General features: G+C 37.7%; 1 long non-coding RNA gene across 1 annotated transcript in view; it reads left to right on the top strand.

Moving 5' to 3' along the window:
- The window catches only part of LOC306962939, a 935,443-nt gene that overhangs the window by 215,762 nt on the left and 693,391 nt on the right, over positions 1 to 26,290 (top strand). The gene's annotated exons all lie outside the window — the stretch shown is intronic.

Raw genomic sequence — 26,290 nt, forward strand, 5'->3', positions numbered from 1 at the left:
GGCATTGAGGTGAGGTCGGGCAGAAAGTGGAGGGCACATGAGGCTGTGGTTCAAGCGGAATCACGGCTGTGTCACAGAGAACTGGTGGGAAGTGTGACGACTGGCCGGGCAGGTCTGGGAATCACTCAAAGAACCCGCTACTACAAGCTCAAGGGCAAGGAAAGGCGGAACCTGATCCAACGCGAAGTGAGGGCTGGGGTGGAAGAGCAGCGTGCTAGCCAGTGGGTGGGATTGAAGCAACAGGGCGCATGGACCAGATGGGAAGAAGCCATGGACAGAAAGATCTCATGGTCCGAGTTGTGGAGGGCTGAGCCACTCCGCATCAAATTCCTCATTCAGTCTGTCTATGATGTCCTGCCCAGCCCGTCCAACCTCTTCTGTTGGGGCAAGGTGGAAACCCCAAAATGTCCCTTGTGCCAAGGAAGAGGAACTCTGGAACACATCCTCAGCAGCTGTCCTAAAGCGCTTGGAGATGGCCGTTACCGCTGGCGCCACGACCAGGTGCTGAAGGAGGTCGCTGAGTCCATCAACACTGCCGTCAACCAGAGCAAGCGCTTACTACCAACAAGGCGCAAAATCTCATTTGTGCGGGCCGGAGAACAACCACGTCCCCGTCCGAAACCTCAAACAGGCCTCCTGGGAACAGCGAAGGACTGGCAGATTAGGGTGGACCTGGGGAAGCAACTCAAATTCCCTGAAAACATCGTGGAAACCAGCCTTAGACCAGACATCGTTTTACTCTCAGAGACATCAAAGCAGGTCGTATTGTTGGAGCTAACGGTGCCCTGGGAGGAGAGACTGGAGGAAGCCAATGAGAGGAAGAGGGAGAAATACGCGGAGCTGGTGGAGGATTGCCGCAGAGAGGGGTGGCGTGCGCAATGCCTGCCCATTGAGGTTGGGGGAAGAGGTTTTGCAGCTAAGTCTCTCTGTAGGGCCTACAGCCTCTTGGGCATGACAGGGGCACGTAAGAGGAGAGCCATCTGCAAAGCGTCTGAGGCTGCTGAGAGAGCCTCGCGATGGCTGTGGATCCTGAGGGACAAGCAGTGGAGGAGTGCTTCTTGGACACAGGCCGGGAACTGATCACTCCCGGTTGGGTCGCCTGGGTGAGGGGGTCTGAAGTTGAAAGACCCGAAACCCCCTATGACCCCAGGTACTATCACTGATGATGTGTCCAAGCAACTGCATCATAAGATGTATGTAACAACTGTATTCCTTGTAAATAAAACAATGTAAAAACCTCATCTCTTTGGTCTGAAAACAAAACTTGGACTAAACCAGAACTAAACCACATCTAAACTAGGCCTAAACAAAGAAACCTGGTCCACATCAGGACTAATTCTGAGCTGTTTGTGTCATGCTGTAGCTGTATGTGGCTAATAGCAGCTAAAGCAGGAAGAGCTAACACCAGAAAACATGTTTTAAGTCGATGAGGAGCTGCCTCTGCCCCTTATGTACAGGATGGCTGCACGGTCACATTTACGGGATGTTTAAATCTTCTTTTCTCACATCCAAAAACTGTAATATTTGTGAGTGTGGCTAACATTAGCTTAGCGACCCATGCATTCCTATGGCGTAGCTTAGCCTAGCCATTTCCATTCGTTTACATGTATCAGTTAGCATTGCATATCAAGTCCGTTTTTTACCTAAAAATTCTCCACAAAATGAAATGACACCAAAGCAACTGCAGAGTCACATGTTTCCTGTCTGTCCTGGACTCATGGATATATTTAGAGGAGTTTTAAAGGTACATTTTAAACATCTGAACATCTCAGTTGGCTTGTTTGAGTGCGTTACCGCGGCAACACAGCTCCCTCTGCTGCCGTCGTGTGAAGCCGACGACTGAGATTTGATTCAATTCAGACACAAAACAGGTAAGAAAATGTGACTCATTAGTTTCATCATGTTTCATAAGGTCGTTTAACACGTTTTTAAGGATTTTAAATTCAGCTCTTACACTTTTTTTCATCATAAAATTCTTTGTTGCTTTGAAATGATTGTAAATATGTTTAAGAAGTGATAATCTGAATATTCCGTATGTGTTGAAGCTCATTGTTCATCGACTCTTGATAAATCCTAAATGCTGTTGACTTTGTTCATTGTTTTGTTCCTTTTCCTTTTGTAAATAAAACACTGTAAAAACCTCATCTCTTTAGTCTGTTTTGTTTGGCACCAAAACTACATCACAAGAGCAGATACAGTTTCAAATCGTTCCATTATCAATCCAGATAAACCGAGTTGGTGATTCTAATGCAGCAAAACGACAGAGTGTTTTTCTGATCGTGACTTAGTCTGATGGGATAATGCCTGTGGAGAATCAAAGCTGGACAAACAAGTGTCGTTGGAAAAGGGAGAAACGCCAGACACGAGGAGAGAAGTGACTTATCAGCGGCGGCTGGTGGTCTGTGAACCAGGGGACGCTCAGAATATTCTCTATTCTTTATCAGTGCGATCATCGGAGCGTCCTTAAGATCGTCGGACGGGGAGAATCGGGGCTATAATCATCCTGAATATCCTGCCGTGTGAACCAGGCTAAACAGGATTTAAACTGGAACAAAACAAAACTTGGACTAAATAAAGATAATCCGGGACTAAACCAGAACTAAACCACGTCCTGACTAGGCCTAGCCGCTTCCATTCGTTTACATGTATCAGTTAGCATTGCATATTAAGCCGTTTTTTTACCTAGAAATTCTCCACAAAATGAAATGACACCAAAGCAACTGCAGAGTCACATGTTTCCTGTCTGTCGTGGACTCATGGATATATTTAGAGGAGTTTTAAAGGTACATTTTAAACATCTCTGCTCTGTTCTGCTCCTGAATGTGACAGCAGTGACTGTTACTGTTCATTAAGGCTCTTTTATAAACCCGACCAAGGGTGGAAGTGACAGTGTAACCATGTAGGGCCTCCAAATGCCGCTTGTGGCTTTAATTGTTATTTTTAGAACCACTGTATGTCTGAACTATCAAACCGACTGGATTTTCTCTCCCTCTTTCCTGCCACTGACCATGGAGCATCATCTCAGGCTCGGTCCGACTGTCCCACAAGATCACCATCAAACCCTGATTCAGTCGATCAAAGATAAAACGTCCCGGAATGTTAAATAAAGGTCTGATTGACAGGTTAAAAGGAAAGTCTGCGAAGCTTCCAGGCCTGTCCTCCGTCTCCGCATTCAAACATATGAACACAAAGGAAGCCGTCCGTCTGCACATGTCGGATTACGCCGCGCTTCGTGACTGGAGAAAATCGATGTTCGTGACTGTGTGACGTCAGACTGACTCATGTTTTACTGTTTCCTCTAATGACTCACTCCTCTCTCCCCTGAAGAGCAGCTCCATCTGCAGCCGGGCCGAGCCTTCTGAACTCGTACCACGGGGGAAAGCCTGGAAAGGACTGCTCTGGGGTTTGAAACATTTCATTCTAAAGTGCCGAGCGCAGTCACCTGTCTGGAGACAGAGAGAGCCTGTCTTTGAGCAAAATGGAGACTTAAGACGAGACAAAACTCAACCAATTAATCAAAATAGTTCTCTTTTGCGGCTATAAAGGCTAGATTAGCCATTTTATAGTCTCCTTTATTCTGTAATTGAGCATCTCCCACTAAGCACATGGCTGGACAAAGAGGAAGAGTAACATTTAATATGACTATTCAGGACATTGCCATAATATACACTGCGTTCCAAATTATTATGCGAATTGGATTTTTGTGTCAAAAAGGTAAAACAAAAACAAAAAAACATGGACGGTATCGTGTCTCAGGGCTCTTTGAATCACTGACATTAATCTCAGAGACCTGGGATGATTAGTTTTCAGGTTAAGCCCAGTTAAGGGAAAAACTACTGAAAAAGGGTGTTCCACATTATTAAGCAGATCATCATTTTCAAGCAATATGGGAAAGAAAAAGGGTCTGTCTGCTGATGAAAAGCGTGAAATAGTTTAATGCCTTGGTCTAGGTATGAAATCCTTCGATATTTCATGAAAGATTAAGTGTAATCATCGTACTGATAAGAGATTTTTGGATGATTCAGACACACATGGGTTTGTGCAGATAATGGCACAATATGGACAGTTTCTGCCAGACAAATACATCAGATTAAGAGAACAGATGCTACAGAGCAGCAGACAGGTATTTGAAGCTGCTGGTGCCTCTGGAGTCTCCTGAACATGAAGGTGTCGGACCCTCCAGAGGCTGCAGTTGTGCATAAACCTTCTATCCGGCCTCCCCTAAACTGTTCATTGAAGCTGAAGCAGAAATGGCTGCAGTGGCTCAGAAATACATGAGACTCATTTTCAAACAGTCTTGTTCACTGATGAGGCCGTGTAGCCCTGGATGGTCAGATCAATGGAGGAGTGGATGTTGGTGAATGACAATGTCCCAACAAGGCTGTGACGTCAGTAAGGAGGGGGCGGAGTCATGTTTTGGGGCAGAATCATGGGGAGAGAGCTGGTCGGCCGACCCCAGGGAGCCTACCCTGAAGGTGTGAAAATGAAAAATGAAAAATATGTGGAGTTTCTGACTGACCACTGTCTTCTATGCTACAAAAAGAAGAGCTGTGTTTTCCCAAACAAAATCCTCTTCATCATGACAACGCACCATGTCATACTCTAAAGAAAACCTCTGCATCACTGGCTGCTATGGGCATAAAAGGAGAGAAACCCATGATGTGGACCCCCTCCTCCCCTGACCTCAACCCTGTTGAGAACCTTTGGAGCCTCAACAAAACAAACTTCTATGAGGGTGGGAGGCAGTTTTCATCCAAACAGCAGCTCTGGGAGGCTATTCTGACATCCTGCAAAGAAATCCAAGCAGAAACTGTCCAAAATCACAAGTTTAATGGATTAGTTTAATAGTTTTAGTTTAATGGAAGAGTTTTGAAGCTGCTTCACACAAGGGCTCCTATGGCAAAATATAACTTGACCTGTTAATACTTTTTTTGATTGAAATATCTTTTGATTTCAGTAAGTATGACCTCCTAATGCTACAAATAATTAATTACAAGCTTTAAAATGTATTGAAACGATGAGTTGCATAATAACTTGGAACAGTGGAGGTTTTTACTATATTTATTTTTGAAAAAAATACTGTTTTCACTGGGAGGTTTTTTCAACCACATTTAAATGATCCTCGACCAGTTAAAGACTTGACAATTATGCTGACTCTCATTTGAGTTGACAATTCAGAAAATCTTAGAAAATGTCATTTGCATAATAATTTGGAACACAGTCACGTGACTTTTGTTATCATGGCAGGCAGTTTTAAAACTGAAGTAGAATTATGCAGTACTGCAACATGTACCAATATCTCATGATGGAAATGAAAGACGACTGACAGTGACATGTGTATGTGTAATCATTGGTTATGAAGACAACAGAAGAAACACAGAGACGCTTATGTGAAGTGAGTCAGTGTTTAAGCTGCTCTAGACGTTAGCATGCTACTGGTTAGCATTTGGCTTCAACAGCTCAGCTCTGACCTCTCCAAGAGAAAGCCTTGAACCACAAACATCTGGCCTTGGATACACCATGTCACAGAGGTCAGAGGTCAGAGAGGTTACTGTAGTGTTTCCTCAGTGTTCATGTGAGCCACACATGTGTTTATCGTGTTGAAGCTAAATGCTAACCGGTAGCATGCTAACGTCTTGAGCAGCTTAAACACTGACTCAGACTGAGACTCTGTCGACATGACAAACTGTAAAAATCACAGAGAAGGTTTTCTGTTTCCGTCTGTGCCACATTTGCTTCTTGTGTTACATAAACGTGCGTCTTTCATTTTCATCCTGAGTAGAGATATTGTTACATGTTGTAGTACTGCATAATTCTACTGCAGTATTCAAAATGGCCGCCGCAACTATGTGTTATGTCATAGGAAACACATGTACATGAATCAAAGTTCCTCTTTGCACAACAAAGATCAGAGGAGTTACATATGCCATGTGTTAAAATTTTTATTACATTCTGCCATATTTGTTTCCAATCTGACATATGTATTTGCTGGATCCTGTTCCTGTTGGGCTTGTGTTTCTTTTTGGTCTATACTGATGAGCATTTTGTACATTTCCTTTCTGGTTTACAGGCGTGGCCGGATCCGGAGCTCATTGTAGCACTTTGATCATCCGAGTAACAGAGGTTACTTTATGATAATACTGAGGCCAGACTTACCTCTGAGCTTCACACTGAAACATCTTGGACTTACCTGAGACCAGAACTTCTTTTCCACCAGTGCAATGTTCCCAAAATCAGGAACATTTTACTAGATCAGACACATGGATGGATTACAGCAAGTAAAAACTGAATGGTGATTTCAAACCTTAAACTGTACAAACCTGTAACAGTTCTAACTAGAAAATTTTGCAATTGTCTGCGGAATTGTAGGCTACTAATGCAGAAATGACAAAAATTGCAAAACATTGTGAAAATTCATAATTGCATAATAGTGCATTATATGCGAAAATCCCTATTAAGTTTCATAATTGTGTTGTAATTCTAAAAATCCCTATTAAGTTGCAATATACTGCTTTATATGCAAAAATCCCTATTAAGTTGCATTATACTGCTTTACATGCGAAAATCCCTATTAAGTTGCATTATAGTGCTTTACATGCGAAAATCCCTATTAAGTTGCATTATAGTGCTTTATATGTGAAAATCCCTATTAAGTTGCATTATAGTGCTTTATATGTGAAAATCCCTATTAAGTTGCATTATATTGCTTTATATGTGAAAATCCCTATTAAGTTGCATTATAGTGCTTTATATGTGAAAATCCCTATTAAGTTGCATTATAGTGCTTTATATGTGAAAATCCCTATTAAGTTGCATTATAGTGCTTTATATGTGAAAATCCCTATTAAGTTGCATTATAGTGCAATTATTGTGAAAATCCCTATTAAGCTGCATTATACTGCTTTATATGCAAAAATCCCTATTAAGTTGCATTATACTGCTTTATATGTGAAAATCCCTATTAAATTGCATTATAGTGCTTTATATGTGAAAATCCCTATTAAGTTGCATTATATTGCTTTATATGTGAAAATCCCTATTAAGTTGCATTATAGTGCTTTATATGTGAAAATCCCTATTAAGCTGCATTATAGTGCTTTATATGTGAAAATCCCTATTAAGCTGCATTATAGTGCTTTATATGCGAAAATCCCTATTAAGCTGCATTATAGTGCTTTATATGTGAAAATCCCTATTAAGTTGCATTATAGTGCTTTATATGTGAAAATCCCTATTAAGTTGCATTATAGTGCTTTATATGTGAAAATCCCTATTAAGTTGCATTATAGTGCAATTATTGTGAAAATCCCTATTAAGCTGCATTATAGTGCTTTATATGTGAAAATCCCTATTAAGTTGCATTATAGTGCTTTATATGCGAAAATCCCTATTAAGTTGCATTATAGTGCTTTATATGTGAAAATCCCTATTAAGTTGCATTATAGTGCTTTATATGCGAAAATCCCTATTAAGTTGCATTATAGTGCTTTATATGTGAAAATCCCTATTAAGTTGCATTATAGTGCTTTATATGCGAAAATCCCTATTAAGTTGCATTATAGTGCAATTATTGTGAAAATCCCTATTTTGTTGCATTATAGTGCTTTATATGTGAAAATCCCTATTAAGTTGCATTATAGTGCTTTATATGTGAAAATCCCTATTAAGTTGCATTATAGTGCTTTATATGTGAAAATCCCTATTAAGTTGCATTATAGTGCTTTATATGCGAAAATCCCTATTAAGTTGCATTATAGTGCTTTATATGCGAAAATCCCTATTAAGTTGCATTATAGTGCAATTATTGTGAAAATCCCTATTTTGTTGCATTATAGTGCTTTATATGTGAAAATCCCTATTAAGTTGCATTATAGTGCTTTATATGTGAAAATCCCTATTAAGTTGCATTATAGTGCTTTATATGCGAAAATCCCTATTAAGTTGCATTATAGTGCTTTATATGTGAAAATCCCTATTAAGTTGCATTATAGTGCTTTATATGCGAAAATCCCTATTAAGTTGCATTATAGTGCTTTATATGTGAAAATCCCTATTAAGTTGCATTATAGTGCTTTATATGCGAAAATCCCTATTAAGTTGCATTATAGTGCAATTATTGTGAAAATCCCTATTTTGTTGCATTATAGTGCTTTATATGCGAAAATCCCTATTAAGTTGCATTATAGTGCTTTATATGTGAAAATCCCTATTAAGTTGCATTATAGTGCTTTATATGCGAAAATCCCTATTAAGTTGCATTATAGTGCTTTATATGTGAAAATCCCTATTAAGTTGCATTATAGTGCTTTATATGCGAAAATCCCTATTAAGTTGCATTATAGTGCAATTATTGTGAAAATCCCTATTTTGTTGCATTATAGTGCTTTATATGTGAAAATCCCTATTAAGTTGCATTATAGTGCAATTATTGTGAAAATCCCTATTTTGTTGCAGAAACTGTAAAAACTGTTGAAATTGCATAAACTCTTGACATTGTATAAAGTCTTAACTTTGTATAAACTGTTTAAATCACTCACAGACTTCACTGTATCAGAAATCCTATTAAAATGAATGGGGAGCCATCCCCATACAAATCAATGGCAGAATTCCCAAGCCCGTAGAAAAAAACTGGAAAACTGCAGAACTCTATTTTTTTCTGAAAACTGACAAGTTGTGGAACCTGAACAAGCACAAACTGCAGAAATTGCTGAAACTGTGGAAAAAACTGCAGAATCTGTGAATTTGCGGAAGCCCCATTATAAGTAATGGGAAAAATCGGCCGAATATCGGCCGATTGCGGAAAAACCGGAAGTTGCAGAATTCCCAAAAGTAATAGCAGGATTCTCTCCAACATGCGGAACGTTTTGATGTATAACTTGTGGAAATCGCTGAAATTGTGAAAGTTGTGAAAGCTGCAGAAAAACGGGAAAAAAACGGAAGTTTAATAATAATAATAACTAGAAAATGTTGCAATTGCTGCGCAATTGCGATTGACTGCGGAATCCTAGGCTACTAATGCAGAAATGGCAAAAAATGCATAAAAATTGTGAAAAAATTCATAATTGCATAAGAGTGCTTTTATCGTGAAAATCCTCATTTAGTTGCATTATAGTGCTGTTATTGTGAAAATCCCTATTAAGTTGCATTATAGTGCTTTACATGTGAAAATCCCTATTAAGTTGCATTATAGTGCTTTTATTGTGAAAATCCCTATTAAGTTGCATTATAGTGCTTTTATTGTGAAAATCCCTATTAAGTTGCATTATACTGCTTTATATGTGAAAATCCCTATTAAGTTGCATTATAGTGCTTTACATGGGAAAATCCCTATTAAGTTGCATTATAGTGCTTTACATGTGAAAATCCCTATTAAGTTGCATTATAGTGCTTTTATTGTGAAAATCCCTATTAAGTTGCATTATAGTGCTTTTATTGTGAAAATCCCTATTAAGTTGCATTATAGTGCTTTATATGTGAAAATCCCTATTAAGTTGCATTATAGTGCTTTACATGCTAAAATCCCTATTAAGTTGCATTATAGTGCTTTACATGTGAAAATCCCTATTAAGTTGCATTATACTGCTTTATATGTGAAAATCCCTATTAAGTTGCATTATAGTGCTTTACATGCTAAAATCCCTATTAAGTTGCATTATAGTGCTTTATATGTGAAAATCCCTATTAAGTTGCATTATAGTGCTTTACATGTGAAAATCCCTATTAAGTTGCATTATACTGCTTTATATGCAAAAATCCCTATGAAGTTGCATTATAGTGCTTTTATTGTGAAAATCCCTATTAAGTTGCATTATAGTGCTTTACATGCTAAAATCCCTATTAAGTTGCATTATCGTGCTTTACATGTGAAAATCCCTATTAAGTTGCATTATAGTGCTTTATATGTGAAAATCCCTATTAAGTTGCATTATAGTGCTTTACATGTGAAAATCCCTATTAAGTTGCATTATACTGCTTTATATGCAAAAATCCCTATGAAGTTGCATTATAGTGCTTTTATTGTGAAAATCCCTATTAAGTTGCATTATAGTGCTTTTATTGTGAAAATCCCTATTAAGTTGCATTATAGTGCTTTTATTGTGAAAATCCCTATTAAGTTGCATTATAGTGCTTTTATTGTGAAAATCCCTATTTAGTTGCATAATTGTGTTGTAATTGCAAAAATCCCTATTTTGTTGCAGAAACTGTAAAAACTGTTGAAATTGCAGAAACTTGACATTGTATAAAATCTTAACATTGTATAAACTGTTTAAATCACTCACAGACTTCACTGTATCAGAAATCCTATTCAAATGAATGGGCAGAATTCCCCATACAAATCAATGGCAGAATTCCCAAGCCCGTAGAAAAAAACTGGAAAACTGTAGAACTCTAATTTTTTCAGAAAACTGACAAGTTGTGGAACCTGAACAAGCACAAACTGCAGAAATTGCTGAAACTGTGGAAAAAACTGCAGAATCTGTGAATTTGCGGGAGCCCCATTATAACTAATAGGAAAAATCGGCCGAATATCGGCCGATTGCGGAAAAACCGGAAGTTGCAGAATTCCCAAAAGTAATAGCAGGATTCTCTCCAACATGCTGAACGTTTTGATGTATAACTTGTGGAAATCGCTGAAATTGTGAAAGTTGTGAAAGCTGCAGAAAATTTGGAAAAAAATACTATAATAATAACTAGAAAATGTTGCAATTGCTGCGCAATTGCGATTGACTGCGGAATCCTAGGCTACTAATGCAGAAATGGCAAAAAATGCATAAAAATTGTGAAAAAATTCATAATTGCATAAGAGTTCTTTTATAGTGAAAATCCTCATTTAGTTGCATAATACTGCTTTACATGTGAAAATCCCTATTAAGTTGCATTATAGTGCTTTACATGTGAAAATCCTTATTAAGTTGCATTATAGTGCTTTATATGTGAAAATCCCTATTAAGTTGCATTATAGTGCTTTACATGTGAAAATCCCTATTAAGTTGCATTATAGTGGTTTACATGTGAAAATCCCTATTAAGTTGCATTATACTGCTTTACATGTGAAAATCCCTATTAAGTTGCATTATAGTGCTTTACATGTGAAAATCCCTATTAAGTTGCATTATAGTGCTTTACATGTGAAAATCCCTATTAAGTTGCATTATACTGCTTTACATGTGAAAATCCCTATTAAGTTGCATTATAGTGGTTTACATGTGAAAATCCCTATTAAATTGCATTATACTGCTTTACATGTGAAAATCCCTATTAAGTTGCATTATACTGCTTTACATGTGAAAATCCCTATTAAGTTGCATTATAGTGCTTTTATTGTGAAAATCCCTATTAAGTTGCATTATAGTGCTTTACATGTGAAAATCCCTATTAAGTTGCATTATAGTGCTTTACATGTGAAAATCCCTATTAAGTTGCATTATAGTGCTTTACATGTGAAAATCCCTATTAAGTTGCATTATACTGCTTTACATGTGAAAATCCGTATTAAGTTGTATTATAGTGCTTTTATTGTGAAAATCCCTATTAAGTTGCATTATAGTGCTTTACATGTGAAAATCCCTATTAAGTTGCATTATAGTGCTTTACATGTGAAAATCCCTATTAAGTTGCATTATAGTGCTTTACATGTGAAAATCCCTATTAAGTTGCATTATAGTGCTTTTATTGTGAAAATCCCTATTAAGTTGCATTATAGTGCTTTATATGTGAAAATCCCTATTAAGTTGCATTATAGTGCTTTACATGTGAAAATCCCTATTAAGTTGCATTATAGTGCTTTACATGTGAAAATCCCTATTAAGTTGCATTATAGTGCTTTTATTGTGAAAATCCCTATTAAGTTGCATTATAGTGCTTTATATGTGAAAATCCCTATTAAGTTGCATTATAGTGCTTTACATGTGAAAATCCCTATTAAGTTGCATTATATTAAGTTGCATTATAGTGCTTTACATGTGAAAATCCCTATTAAGTTGCATTATAGTGCTTTTATTGTGAAAATCCCTATTTAGTTGCATTATAGTGCTTTTATTGTGAAAATCCCTATTAAGTTGCATTTTAGTGCTTTATATGCGAAAATCCCAATTAAGTTGCATTATAGTGCTTTTATTGTGAAAATCCCTATTAAGTTGCATTATAGTGCTTTATATGTGAAAATCCCTATTAAGTTGCATTATACTGCTTTACATGTGAAAATCCCTATTAAGTTGCATTATAGTGCTTTTATTGTGAAAATCCCTATTTAGTTGCATTATAGTGCTTTATATGTGAAAATCCCTATTTAGTTGCATTATAGTGCTTTTATTGTGAAAATCCCTATTTAGTTGCATTATAGTGCTTTTATTGTGAAAATCCCTATTTAGTTGCATTATAGTGCTTTTATTGTGAAAATCCCTATTAAGTTGCATTATAGTGCTTTTATTGTGAAAATCCCTATTAAGTTGCATTATAGTGCTTTTATTGTGAAAATCCCTATTAAGTTGCATTATAGTGCTTTATATGCGAAAATCCCAATTAAGTTGCATTATAGTGCTTTTATTGTGAAAATCCCTATTTAGTTGCATAATTGTGTTGTAATTGCAAAAATCCATATTTTGTTGCAGAAACTGTAAAAACTGTTGAAATTGCAGAAACTCTTGACATTGTATAAAGTCTTAACATTGTATAAACTGTTTAAATCACTCACAGACTTCACTGTATCAGAAATCCTATTAAAATGAATGGGGAGCCTTCCCCATACAAATCAATGGCAGAATTCCCAAGCCCGTAGAAAAAAACTGGAAAACTGTAGAACTCTATTTTTTTCAGAAAACTGACAAGTTGTGGAACCTGAACAAGCTCAAACTGCAGAAATTGCTGAAACTGTGGAAAAAACTGCAGAATCTGTGAATTTGCGGGAGCCCCATTATAACGAATAGGAAAAATCGGCCGAATATCGGCCGATTGCGGAAAAACCGGAAGTTGCAGAATTCCCAAAAGTAATAGCAGGATTCTCTCCAACATGCTGAACGTTTTGATGTATAACTTGTGGAAATCGCTGAAATTGTGAAAGTTGTGAAAGCTGCAGAAAATTTGGAAAAAAATACTATAATAATAATAATAATAATAATAAAGAACGTGAAAACCATTTATTGACTGCGGAAGGATTCCGCAGTCAATCAACTAGAAAATTTTGCAATTGCTGCGCAATTGCGATTGACTGCGGAATCCTAGGCTACTAATGCAGAAATTGCAAAAATTGCATAAAAATTGTGAAAACATTCATAATTGCATAAGAGTGCTTTTATTGTGAAAATCCTCATTTAGTTGCATTATAATGCTTTATATGTGAAAATCCCTATTAAGTTGCATAATAGTGCTTTATATGCAAAAATCCCTATTAAGTTGCATTATAGTGCTTTATATGCAAAAATCCCTATTAAGTTGCATTATAGTGCTTTATATGCAAAAATCCCTATTAAGTTGCATTATAGTGCTTTATATGCGAAAATCCCTATTAAGTTGCATTATAGTGCTTTATATGTGAAAATCCCTATTAAGTTGCATTATAGTGCTTTATATGCGAAAATCCCTATTAAGTTGCATTATAGTGCTTTATATGCGAAAATCCCTATTAAGTTGCATTATAGTGCTTTATATGTGAAAATCCCTATTAAGTTGCATTATAGTGATTTATATGCAAAAATCCCTATTAAGTTGCATTATAGTGCTTTATATGCAAAAATCCCTATTAAGTTGCATTATAGTGCTTTATATGCGAAAATCCCTATTAAGTTGCATTATAGTGCTTTATATGTGAAAATCCCTATTAAGTTGCATTATAGTGCTTTATATGCGAAAATCCCTATTAAGTTGCATTATAGTGCTTTATATGCAAAAATCCCTATTAAGTTGCATTATAGTGCTTTATATGCAAAAATCCCTATTAAGTTGCATTATAGTGCTTTATATGCGAAAATCCCTATTAAGTTGCATTATAGTGCTTTATATGTGAAAATCCCTATTAAGTTGCATAATAGTGCTTTATATGTGAAAATCCCTATTAAGTTGCATTATAGTGCTTTATATGCGAAAATCCCTATTAAGTTGCATTATAGTGCTTTATATGTGAAAATCCCTATTAAGTTGCATTATAGTGCTTTTATTGTGAAAATCCCTATTAAGTTGCATTATACTGCTTTATATGTGAAAATCCCTATTAAGTTGCATTATAGTGCTTTACATGTGAAAATCCCTATTAAGTTGCATTATAGTGCTTTACATGTGAAAATCCCTATTAAGTTGCATTATAGTGCTTTTATTGTGAAAATCCCTATTAAGTTGCATTATAGTGCTTTTATTGTGAAAATCCCTATTAAGTTGCATTATAGTGCTTTATATGTGAAAATCCCTATTTAGTTGCATTATAGTGCTTTTATTGTGAAAATCCCTATTAAGTTGCATTATAGTGCTTTTATTGTGAAAATCCCTATTAAGTTGCATTATAGTGCTTTTATTGTGAAAATCCCTATTAAGTTGCATTATAGTGCTTTTATTGTGAAAATCCCTATGTAGTTGCATAATTGTGTTGTAATTGCAAAAATCCCTATTTTGTTGCAGAAACTGTAAAAACTGTTGAAATTGCAGAAACTCTTGACATTGTATAAAGTCTTAACATTGTATAAACTGTTTAAATCACTCACAGACTTCACTGTATCAGAAATCCTATTAAAATGAATGGGCAGAATTCCCCATACAAATCAATGGCAGAATTCCCAAGCCCGTAGAAAAAAACTGGAAAACTGTAGAACTCTAATTTTTTCAGAAAACTGACAAGTTGTGGAAGCTGAACAAGCACAAACTGCAGAAATTGCTGAAACTGTGGAAAAAACTGCAGAATCTGTGAATTTGCGGGAGCCCCATTATAACTAATAGGAAAAATCGGCCGAATATCGGCCGATTGCGGAAAAACCGGAAGTTGCAGAATTCCCAAAAGTAATAGCAGGATTCTCTCCAACATGCTGAACGTTTTGATGTATAACTTGTGGAAATCGCTGAAATTGTGAAAGTTGTGAAAGCTGCAGAAAATTTGGAAAAAAATACTATAATAATAATAATAATAATAATAATAATAAAGAACGTGAAAACCATTTATTGACTGCGGAAGGATTCCGCAGTCAATCAATAATAAAGAACGTGAAAACCATTTATTGACTGCGGAAGGATTCCGCAGTCAATCAACTAGAAAATTTTGCAATTGCTGCGCAATTGCGATTGTCTGCGGAATTGTAGGCTACTAATGCAGAAATGACAAAAATTGCAAAACATTGTGAAAATTCATAATTGCATAATAGTGCATTATATGCGAAAATCCCTATTAAGTTGCATAATTGTGTTGTAATTGTAAAAATCCCTATTAAGTTGCAATATACTGCTTTACATGCAAAAATCCCTATTAAGTTGCATTATAGTGCTTTACATGCAAAAATCCCTATTAAATTGCATTATAGTGCTTTATATGTGAAAATCCCTATTAAATTGCATTATAGTGCTTTATATGTGAAAATCCCTATTAAGTTGCATTATATTGCTTTATATGTGAAAATCCCTATTAAGTTGCATTATAGTGCTTTATATGTGAAAATCCCTATTAAGCTGCATTATAGTGCTTTATATGTGAAAATCCCTATTAAGCTGCATTATAGTGCTTTATATGTGAAAATCCCTATTAAGTTGCATTATAGTGCTTTATATGTGAAAATCCCTATTAAGTTGCATTATAGTGCTTTATATGTGAAAATCCCTATTAAGTTGCATTATAGTGCTTTATATGCGAAAATCCCTATTAAGTTGCATTATAGTGCTTTATATGTGAAAATCCCTATTAAGTTGCATTATAGTGCTTTATATGCGAAAATCCCTATTAAGTTGCATTATAGTGCTTTATATGCGAAAATCCCTATTAAGTTGCATTATAGTGCAATTATTGTGAAAATCCCTATTTTGTTGCAGAAACTGTAAAAACTGTTGAAATTGCATAAACTCTTAACATTGTATAAAGTCTTAACATTGTATAAAGTCTTAACTTTGTATAAACTGTTTAAATCACTCACAGACTTCACTGTATCAGAAATCCTATTAAAATGAATGGGGAGCCATCCCCATACAAATCAATGGCAGAATTCCCAAGCCCGTTGAAAAAAACTGGAAAACTGTAGAACTCTATTTTTTTCTGAAAACTGACAAGTTGTGGAACCTGAACAAGCACAAACTGCAGAAATTGCAGAAACTGTGGAAAAAACTGCAGAATCTGTGAATTTGCGGGAGCCCCATTATAACTAATAGGAAAAATCGGCCGAATATCGGCCGATTGCGGAAAAACCGGAAGTTGCAGAATTCCCAAAAGTAATAGCAGGATTCTCTCCAACATGCGGAACGTTTTGATGTATAACTTGTGGAAATCGCTGAAATTGTGAAAGCTGTGAAAGCTGCAGAAAAACGGGAAAAAAACGGAAGTTTAATAATAATAATAATAATAAAGAACACCAAAACCATTTATTGTCTGCGGAAGGATTCCGCAGACAATCAATAAAGAACACCAAAACCATATATTGTCTGCGGAAGGATTCCGCAGACAATCAATAAAGAACGTGAAAACCATTTATTGACTGCGGAAGGATTCCGCAGTCAATCAACTAGAAAATGTTGCAATTGCTGCGCAATTGCGATTGACTGCGGAATCCTGGGCTACTAATGCAGAAATGGCAAAAAATGCATAAAAATTGTGAAAAAATTCATAATTGCATAAGAGTGCTTTTATCGTGAAAATCCTCATTTAGTTGCATAATACTGCTTTACATGTGAAAATCCCTATTAAGTTGTATTATAGTGCTTTTATTGTGAAAATCCCTATTAAGTTGCATTATAGTGCTTTACATGTGAAAATCCCTATTAAGTTGCATTATAGTGCTTTTATTGTGAAAATCCCTATTAAGTTGCATTAGTGCTTTTATTGTGAAAATCCCTATTAAGTTGCATTATACTGCTTTATATGTGAAAATCCCTATTAAGTTGCATTATAGTGCTTTACATGTGAAAATCCCTATTAATTTGCATTATAGTGCTTTACATGTGAAAATCCCTATTAAGTTGCATTATAGTGCTTTTATTGTGAAAATCCCTATTAAGTTGCATTATACTGCTTTATATGTGAAAATCCCTATTAAGTTGCATTATAGTGCTTTACATGTGAAAATCCCTATTAATTTGCATTATAGTGCTTTACATGTGAAAATCCCTATTAAGTTGCATTATAGTGCTTTTATTGTGAAAATCCCTATTAAGTTGCATTATAGTGCTTTTATTGTGAAAATCCCTATTAAGTTGCATTATAGTGCTTTTATTGTGAAAATCCCTATTAAGTTGCATTATAGTGCTTTTATTGTGAAAATCCCTATTAAGTTGCATTATAATGCTTTATATGTGAAAATCCCTATTTAGTTGCATTATAGTGCTTTTATTGTGAAAATCCCTATTAAGTTGCATTATAGTGCTTTATATGTGAAAATCCCTATTTAGTTGCATTATAGTGCTTTTATTGTGAAAATCCCTATTAAGTTGCATTATAGTGCTTTTATTGTGAAAATCCCTATTAAGTTGCATTATAGTGCTTTATATGTGAAAATCCCTATTTAGTTGCATTATAGTGCTTTATATGTGAAAATCCCTATTTAGTTGCATTATAGTGCTTTTATTGTGAAAATCCCTATTAAGTTGCATTATAGTGCTTTACATGTGAAAATCCCTATTAAGTTGTATAATAGTGCTATTATTGTGAAAATCCCTATTAAGTTGCATTATAGTGCTTTACATGTGAAAATCCCTATTAAGTTGCATTATAGTGCTATTATTGTGAAAATCCCTATTAAGTTGCATAATTGTGTTGTAATTGCAAAAATCCCTATTTTGTTGCAGAAACTGTAAAAACTGTTGAAATTGCAGAAACTTGACATTGTATGAAGTTTTAACATTATATAAACTGTTTAAATCACTGACAGACTTCACTGTATCAGAAATCCTATTAAAATGAATGGGCAGAATTCCCCATACAAATCAATGGCAGAATTCCCAAGCCCGTAGAAAAAAACTGGAAAACTGTAGAACTCTAATTTTTTCAGAAAACTGACAAGTTGTGGAACCTTAACAAGCACAAACTGCAGAAATTGCTGAAACTGTGGAAAAAACTGCAGAATCTGTGAATTTGCGGGAGCCCCATTATAACTAATAGGAAAAATCGGCCAAATATCGGCCGATTGCGGAAAAACCGGAAGTTGCAGAATTCCCAAAAGTAATAGCAGGATTCTCTCCAACATGCGGAACGTTTTGATGTATAACTTGTGGAAATCGCTGAAATTGTGAAAGTTGTGAAAGCTGCAGAAAATTTGGAAAAAAATACTATAATAATAATAATAATAACTAGAAAATTTTGCAATTGCTGCGCAATTGCGATTGACTGCGGAATCCTAGGCTACTAATGCAGAAATTTCAAAAATTGCATAAAAATTGTGAAAAGATTCATAATTGCATAAGAGTGCTTTTATTGAGAAAATCCTCATTTAGTTGCATAATACTGCTTTACATGTGAAAATCCTCATTTAGTTGCATAATACTGCTTTACATGTGAAAATCCTCATTTAGTTGCATAATACTGCTTTATATGTGAAAATCCCTATTAAGTTGCATTATAGTGCTTTACATGTGAAAATCCTCATTTAGTTGCATAATACTGCTTTACATGTGAAAATCCTCATTTAGTTGCATAATACTGCTTTATATGTGAAAATCCCTATTAAGTTGCATTATAGTGCTTTACATGTGAAAATCCCTATTAAGTTGTATTATAGTGCTTTATATGTGAAAATCCCTATTAAGTTGCATTATACTGCTTTATATGCGAAAATCCCTATTAAGTTGCATTATAGTGCTTTACATGTGAAAATCCCTATTAAGTTGCATTATACTGCTTTATATGTGAAAATCCCTATTAAGTTGCATTATAGTGCTTTATATGTGAAAATCCCTATTAAGTTGCATTATAGTGCTTTATATGTGAAAATCCCTATTAAGTTGCATTATACTGCTTTATATGCGAAAATCCCTATTAAGTTGCATTATAGTGCTTTACATGTGAAAATCCCTATTAAGTTGCATTATACTGCTTTATATGCGAAAATCCCTATTAAGTTGCATTATAGTGCTTTATATGTGAAAATCCCTATTAAGTTGCATTATAGTGCTTTATATGTGAAAATCCCTATTAAGTTGCATTATAGTGCTTTATATGTGAAAATCCCTATTAAGTTGCATTATAGTGCAATTATTGTGAAAATCCCTATTAAGCTGCATTATAGTGCTTTATATGTGAAAATCCCTATTAAGTTGCATTATAGTGCTTTATATGTGAAAATCCCTATTAAGTTGCATTATAGTGCTTTATATGTGAAAATCCCTATTAAGTTGCATTATAGTGCTTTATATGCGAAAATCCCTATTAAGTTGCATTATAGTGCAATTATTGTGAAAATCCCTATTTTGTTGCAGAAACTGTAAAAACTGTTGAAATTGCATAAACTCTTAACATTGTATAAAGTCTTAACATTGTATAAAGTCTTAACTTTGTATAAACTGTTTAAATCACTCACAGACTTCACTGTATCAGAAATCCTATTAGAATGAATGGGGAGCCATCCCCATACAAATCAATGGCAGAATTCCCAAGCCCGTAGAAAAAAACTGGAAAACTGCAGAACTCTATTTTTTTCTGAAAACTGACAAGTTGTGGAACCTGAACAAGCACAAACTGCAGAAATTGCTGAAACTGTGGAAAAAACTGCAGAATCTGTGAATTTGCGGAAGCCCCATTATAAGTAATGGGAAAAATCGGCCGAATATCGGCCGATTGCGGAAAAACCGGAAGTTGCAGAATTCCCAAAAGTAATAGCAGGATTCTCTCCAACATGCGGAACGTTTTGATGTATAACTTGTGGAAATCGCTGAAATTGTGAAAGCTGTGAAAGCTGCAGAAAAACGGGAAAAAAACGGAAGTTTAATAATAATAATAACTAGAAAATTTTGCAATTGCTGCGCAATTGCGATTGACTGCGGAATAGATCTAATGCAGAAGTCACCTGAAAAATCCTTGAAAATGCCTTGAAACTGTTAAAATACTTTCTTTGAAACGCCTGAAGTCCTTGAAAGATTTGAAACAGTGAAACTCCTGAAATCTTAAACTGTTGACACCTTGAACCTCCTGAAATCCTTGAAACTGTTGAAACTTTGAAACTGTTGAAACCTTGAAACTGTTGAAACCTTGAAACTGTTGAAACCTTGAAACTCCTGAATTCTTTGAAACTGTTAAAACCTTGAAATTCCTATAATCCTTAACACTGTTGAATTCCTCACCACTCCTGAAATACTTGAAACTCCTGAAATTATCCGGTAACTATGGAAATGTGGTCTGGACTTGGCCTGGTTTCTGTGGTTTTCCTGGTTATGGTTTTAGTTCCGGTAACTATGGGGACTTGGTCTGGACTTGGCCTGGTTTCTGTGGTTTACCTGGTTATGGTTTTAATTCAGGTTACTATGGTAACTTGGTCTGGACTTGACCTGGTTTCTATGGATTTCCTGGTTATGGTTTTAATTCGGGTAACTATGGCAACTTAGTCTGGACTTGGCCTGGCTTCTGTGGTTTTTGGTCTTGGTCTGGGTCTTGGTGTGGGTCTTGGTTCGGGTCTTGGTCTGGGTCTTGGTTTGGGTCTTGGTTCAGGTCTTGGTTCGGGTCTTGGTCTGGGTCTTGGTTCGGGTCTTGGTTCGGGTCTTGGTTCAGGTCTTAGTCTGGGTTTTGGTTCGGGTCTTGGTTCGGGTCTTGGTTCGGGTCTTGGTCTGGGTCTTGGTTCGGGTCTTGGTTCGGGTCTTGGTTCAGGTCTTGGTTCGGGTCTTGGTTCGGGTCTTGGTTCGGGTCTTGGTCTGGGTCTTGGTTCGGGTCTTGGTTCGGGTCTTGGTTCGGGTCTTGGTCTGGGTCTTGGTTTGGGTCTTTGTTTGGGTCTTGGTTCGGGTCTTGGTTCGGGTCTTGGTTTGGGTCTTTGTTTGGGTCTTGGTTCGGGTCTTGGTCTGGGTCTTGGTTTGGGTCTTGGTTCAGGTCTTGGTTCGGGTCTTGGTCTGGGTCTTGGTTCGGGTCTTGGTCTGGGTCTTGGTTCGGGTCTTGGTTCGGGTCTTAGTCTGGGTCTTGGTTCGGGTCTTGGTTCGGGTCTTGGTTCGGGTCTTGGTTCGGGTCTTGGTCTGGGTCTTGGTTCGGGTCTTGGTCTGGGTCTTGGTTCGGGTCTTGGTTCGGGTCTTGGTTCGGGTCTTGGTTCGGGTCTTGGTTCGGGTCTTGGTCTGGGTCTTGGTTCAGGTCTTGGTTCGGGTCTTGGTCTGGGTCTTGGTCTGGGTCTTGGTTCGGGTCTTGGTTCGGGTCTTGGTTCGGGTCTTGGTTCGGGTCTTGGTCTGGGTCTTGGTTCGGGTCTTGGTTCGGGTCTTGGTCTGGGTCTTGGTCTGGGTCTTGGTTCGGGTCTTGGTTCGGGTCTTGGTCTGGGTCTTGGTCTGGGTCTTGGTTCGGGTCTTGGTTCGGGTCTTGGTTCGGGTCTTGGTCTGGGTCTTGGTTCGGGTCTTGGTCTGGGTCTTGGTTCGGGTCTTGGTCTGGGTCTTGGTTCGGGTCTTGGTTCGGGTCTTGGTTCGGGTCTTGGTTCGGGTCTTGGTTCGGGTCTTGGTCTGGGTCTTGGTTCGGGTCTTGGTTCGGGTCTTGGTCTGGGTCTTGGTTCGGGTCTTGGTTCGGGTCTTGGTTCGGGTCTTGGTTCGGGTCTTGGTTCGGGTCTTGGTTCGGGTCTTGGTTCGGGTCTTGGTTCAGGTCTTGGTTCGGGTCTTGGTTCGGGTCTTGGTCCCAATCCTTGAAACTGCAGAAGTATTTGAACTGCAGAAGTATTTGAACTGCAGAAGTATTTGAACTGCAGAAGTATTTGAAACTGCAGAAGTATTTGAACTGCAGAAGTATTTGAACTGCAGAAGTATTTGAAACTGCAGAAGTATTTGAACTGCAGAAGTATTTGAACTGCATAAGTATTTGAACTGCAGAAGTATTTGAACCGCAGAAGTATTTGAAACTGCAGAAGTATTTGAACTGCAGAAGTATTTGAACTGCAGAAGTATTTGAACTGCAGAAGTATTTGAACTGCAGAAGTATTTGAACTGCAGAAGTTTTTGAACTGCAGAAGTATTTGAACTGCAGAAGTATTTGAAACTGCAGAAATGGCTGAATGTACCTGAAGTCCCATTAAAATGAATGGGCAGAATTCCCCATACAAATCAATGGCAGAATTCCCAAGCCCGTAGAAAAAAAATGGAAAACTGTAGAACTCAAATTTTTTCAGAAAACTGACAAGCTGCGGAAGCTGAACAAGCACAAACTGCAGAAATTGCTGAAACTGTGGAAAAAACTGCAAAATCTGTGAATTTGAGGAAGCCCCATTATAAGTAATGGGAAAAATCGTCCAAATATCGGCCGATTGCGGAAAAACCGGAAATCGCTGAATTCCCAAAAGTAATCGCAGGATTCTCCCAAACATGCGGAACGTTTAAATGTATAACTTGCTGAAATTGCTGAAACTGTGAAAGCTGTGAAAGCTGTTGAAAAACGGGAAAAACATAGATTAATAATAATAATAATAATAATAAAGAACATGAAAACCAATTATTGACTGCGGAAGTTTTCCGCAGTCAATCAATAATAATAACTAGAAAATTTTGCAATTGCTGCGCAATTGCGATTGACTGCGGAATAGATCTAATGCAGAAGTCACCTGAAAAATCCTTGAAAATGCCTTGAAACTGTTAAAATACTTTCTTTGAAACGCCTGAAGTCTTTGAAAGATTTGAAACATTGAAACTCCTGAAATCTTCAAAACTGTTGACACCTTGAACCTCCTGAAATCCTTGAAACTGTTGAAACTTTGAAACTTTGAAACTGTTGAAACCTTGAAACTGTTGAAACCTTGAAACTGTTGAAACCTTGAAACTCCTGAATTCTTTGAAACTGTTAAAACCTTGAAATTCCTATAATCCTTAACACTGTTGAATTCCTCACCACTCCTGAAATACTTGAAACTCCTGAAATTATCCGGTAACTATGGAAATGTGGTCTGGACTTGGCCTGGTTTCTGTGGTTTTCCTGGTTATGGTTTTAATTCCGGTAACTATGGGGACTTGGTCTGGACTTGGCCTGGTTTCTGTGGTTTACCTGGTTATGGTTTTAATTCAGGTTACTATGGTAACTTGGTCTGGACTTGGCCTTGCTTCTGTGGTTTACCTGGTTATGGTTTTAATTCAGGTTACTATGGTAACTTGGTCTGGACTTGACCTGGCTTCTGTGGTTTTTGGTCTTGGTCTGGGTCTTGGTCTGGGTCTTGGTCTGGGTCTTGGTCTGGGTCTTGGTTCGGGTCTTGGTTCGGGTCTTGGTTCGGGTCTTGGTTCGGGTCTTGATTTGAATCTTGGTCCAGGTCTTGGGTCAGATCTTGGTCTAGGTCTTGGTTCGGGTCTTGGTTCGGGTCTTGGTTTGGGTCTTTGTTTGGGTCTTGGTTCGGGTCTTGGTCTGGGTCTTGGTTTGGGTCTTTGTTTGGGTCTTGGTTTGGGTCTTGGTTCAGGTCTTAGTCTGGGTTTTGGTTCGGGTCTTGGTTCGGGTCTTGGTTCAGGTCTTAGTCTGGGTCTTGGTTCAGGTCTTAGTCTGGGTTTTGGTTCGGGTCTTGGTTTGGGTCTTGGTCTGGGTCTTGGTTCGGGTCTTGGTTCGGGTCTTGGTTCAGGTCTTGGTCTGGGTCTTGGTTCGGGTCTTGGTTCGGGTCTTGGTTCGGGTCTTGGTTCGGGTCTTGGTTCGGGTCTTGGTTCGGGTCTTGGTCTGGGTCTTGGTCTGGGTCTTGGTTCGGGTCTTGGTTCGGGTCTTGGTTCGGGTCTTGGTTCGGGTCTTGGTTCGGGTCTTGGTTCGGGTCTTGGTTCGGGTCTTGGTTCGGGTCTTGGTTCGGGTCTTGGTCTGGGTCTTGGTCTGGGTCTTGGTCTGGGTCTTGGTTCGGGTCTTGGTTCGGGTCTTGGTTCGGGTCTTGGTTCGGGTCTTGGTTCGGGTCTTGGTTCGGGTCTTGGTTCGGGTCTTGGTCTGGGTCTTGGTCTGGGTCTGGGTCTTGGTCTGGGTCTCGGTCTGGGTCTTGGTTCGGGTCTTGGTTCGGGTCTTGGTTCGGGTCTTGGTTCGGGTCTTGGTTCGGGTCTTGGTCCCAATCCTTGAAACTGCAGAAGTATTTGAACTGCAGAAGTATTTGAACTGCAGAAGTATTTGAAACTGCAGAAGTATTTGAACTGCAGAAGTATTTGAACTGCAGAAGTATTTGAACTGCAGAAGTATTTGAACCGCAGAAGTATTTGAACCGCAGAAGTATTTGAAACGCAGAAGTATTTGAACTGCAGAAGTACTTGAACTGCAGAAGTATTTGAACTGCAGAAGTATTTGAACTGCAGAAGTATTTGAACTGCAGAAGTACTTGAACTGCAGAAGTATTTGAACTGCAGAAGTACTTGAACTGCAGAAGTATTTGAAACTGCAGAAGTATTTGAACTGCAGAAGTATTTGAACTGCAGAAGTATTTGAACTGCAGAAGTATTTGAAACTGCAGAAGTATTTGAACTGCAGAAGTTTTTGAACTGCAGAAGTATTTGAAACTGCAGAAGTGTTTGAACTGCAGAAGTATTTGAAATTGCAGAAGTATTTGAACTGCAGAAGTATTTGAAACTGCAGAAGTGTTTGAACTGCAGAAGTATTTGAAACTGCAGAAGTGTTTGAACTGCAGAAGTATTTGAAACTGCAGAAATGGCTGAAAGACCTGAATGTACCTGAAGTCCCATTAAAATGAATGGGCAGAATTCCCCATACAAATCAATGGCAGAATTCCCGATCCCGCAGAAAAAAACTGGAAAACTGCAGAACTCTAATTTTTTCAGAAAACTGACAAGCTGCGGAAGCTGAACAAGCACAAACTGCAGAAATTGCTGAAACTGTGGAAAAAACTGCAAAATCTGTGAATTTGAGGAAGCCCCATTATAAGTAATGGGAAAAATCGTCCAAATATCGGCCGATTGCGGAAAAACCGGAAATCGCTGAATTCCCAAAAGTAATCGCAGGATTCTCCCAAACATGCGGAACGTTTAAATGTATAACTTGCTGAAATTGCTGAAACTGTGAAAGCTGTGAAAGCTGTTGAAAAACGGGAAAAACATAGATTAATAATAATAATAATAATAATAAAGAACATGAAAACCAATTAAAGCCGCAAGCGGCATCGAACGGCCCTCGCGGGCCGTGCCTCCTTTAGCGCCTCTGTTGCCACAACCGTACCAAGGGCGCCAGCGTTGCCACACTGCATTTTATTGCCCTGATGTGCCATTAATTGTTGTCAGTAAACATCAAAACAACATTTTTAGCCTCTCCATGTGAATAATGGCTCCAGCCTGCAGAGGGCGCTAGCGCGCCCGTAATCTTTTTAATTTCACAATTAGAATCAGACGGCCCTAACGGGCCGTATTTCCATGACCACTGTCCACAAGCTCCTGACAGGGGGCGCTAACGCGCTGTAATGCTGCATAATGTAAGATTCATGTGTCAGCCCCATTATGATAACATGGGGGCCCCCGGGCATTACCATGGCAACACCGTACAAAATACGGTATGGGTCCCATTGGCTTTTTGGATCGGGATGCCATCATCTATTTTTGTACCGAATTTAATCCATTTCCGACAAACTAATTTTTTTCCCATAATGCATTTTTTCTTCTGGACCTGGAGGGGGCGCTATCGCGCCTAATGTCACCTTTTCACATTTGTTGCGTCCAGGGGTGACAGGTCAACAAAATGTATATTTCCGATTTTAAATCGGAGTTTGTTTGTGCGAATGGGAGCGATTTTTAGTTTTTGATGAATCGCAAAATACTTCGGAAAGATTGCGGCTTCGCCGCAAACAAACCGAAAAACTTAGCCAAAAAATTTGGATAACTTTTGATGCCCCACATCTCGAGATGAGCTGGAGCGATTTTGAGCTCATTTGGTCAAACGCCCAAGGAGGAGTTCGTTAAAATGCGATGTCAGCGAAAACCATGACTCAGCATTCTCCAGGCTTCCAGTAAAAATGGCGGACTTCCGGTTTGTCAGGGGTCGTGGCCACCATAATATTTTTTGTTTGTC

The sequence above is a fragment of the Gobius niger genome (assembly GCF_951799975.1).
Source record: "Gobius niger genome assembly, chromosome: 5".
Lineage (NCBI taxonomy): Eukaryota > Metazoa > Chordata > Actinopteri > Gobiiformes > Gobiidae > Gobius > Gobius niger.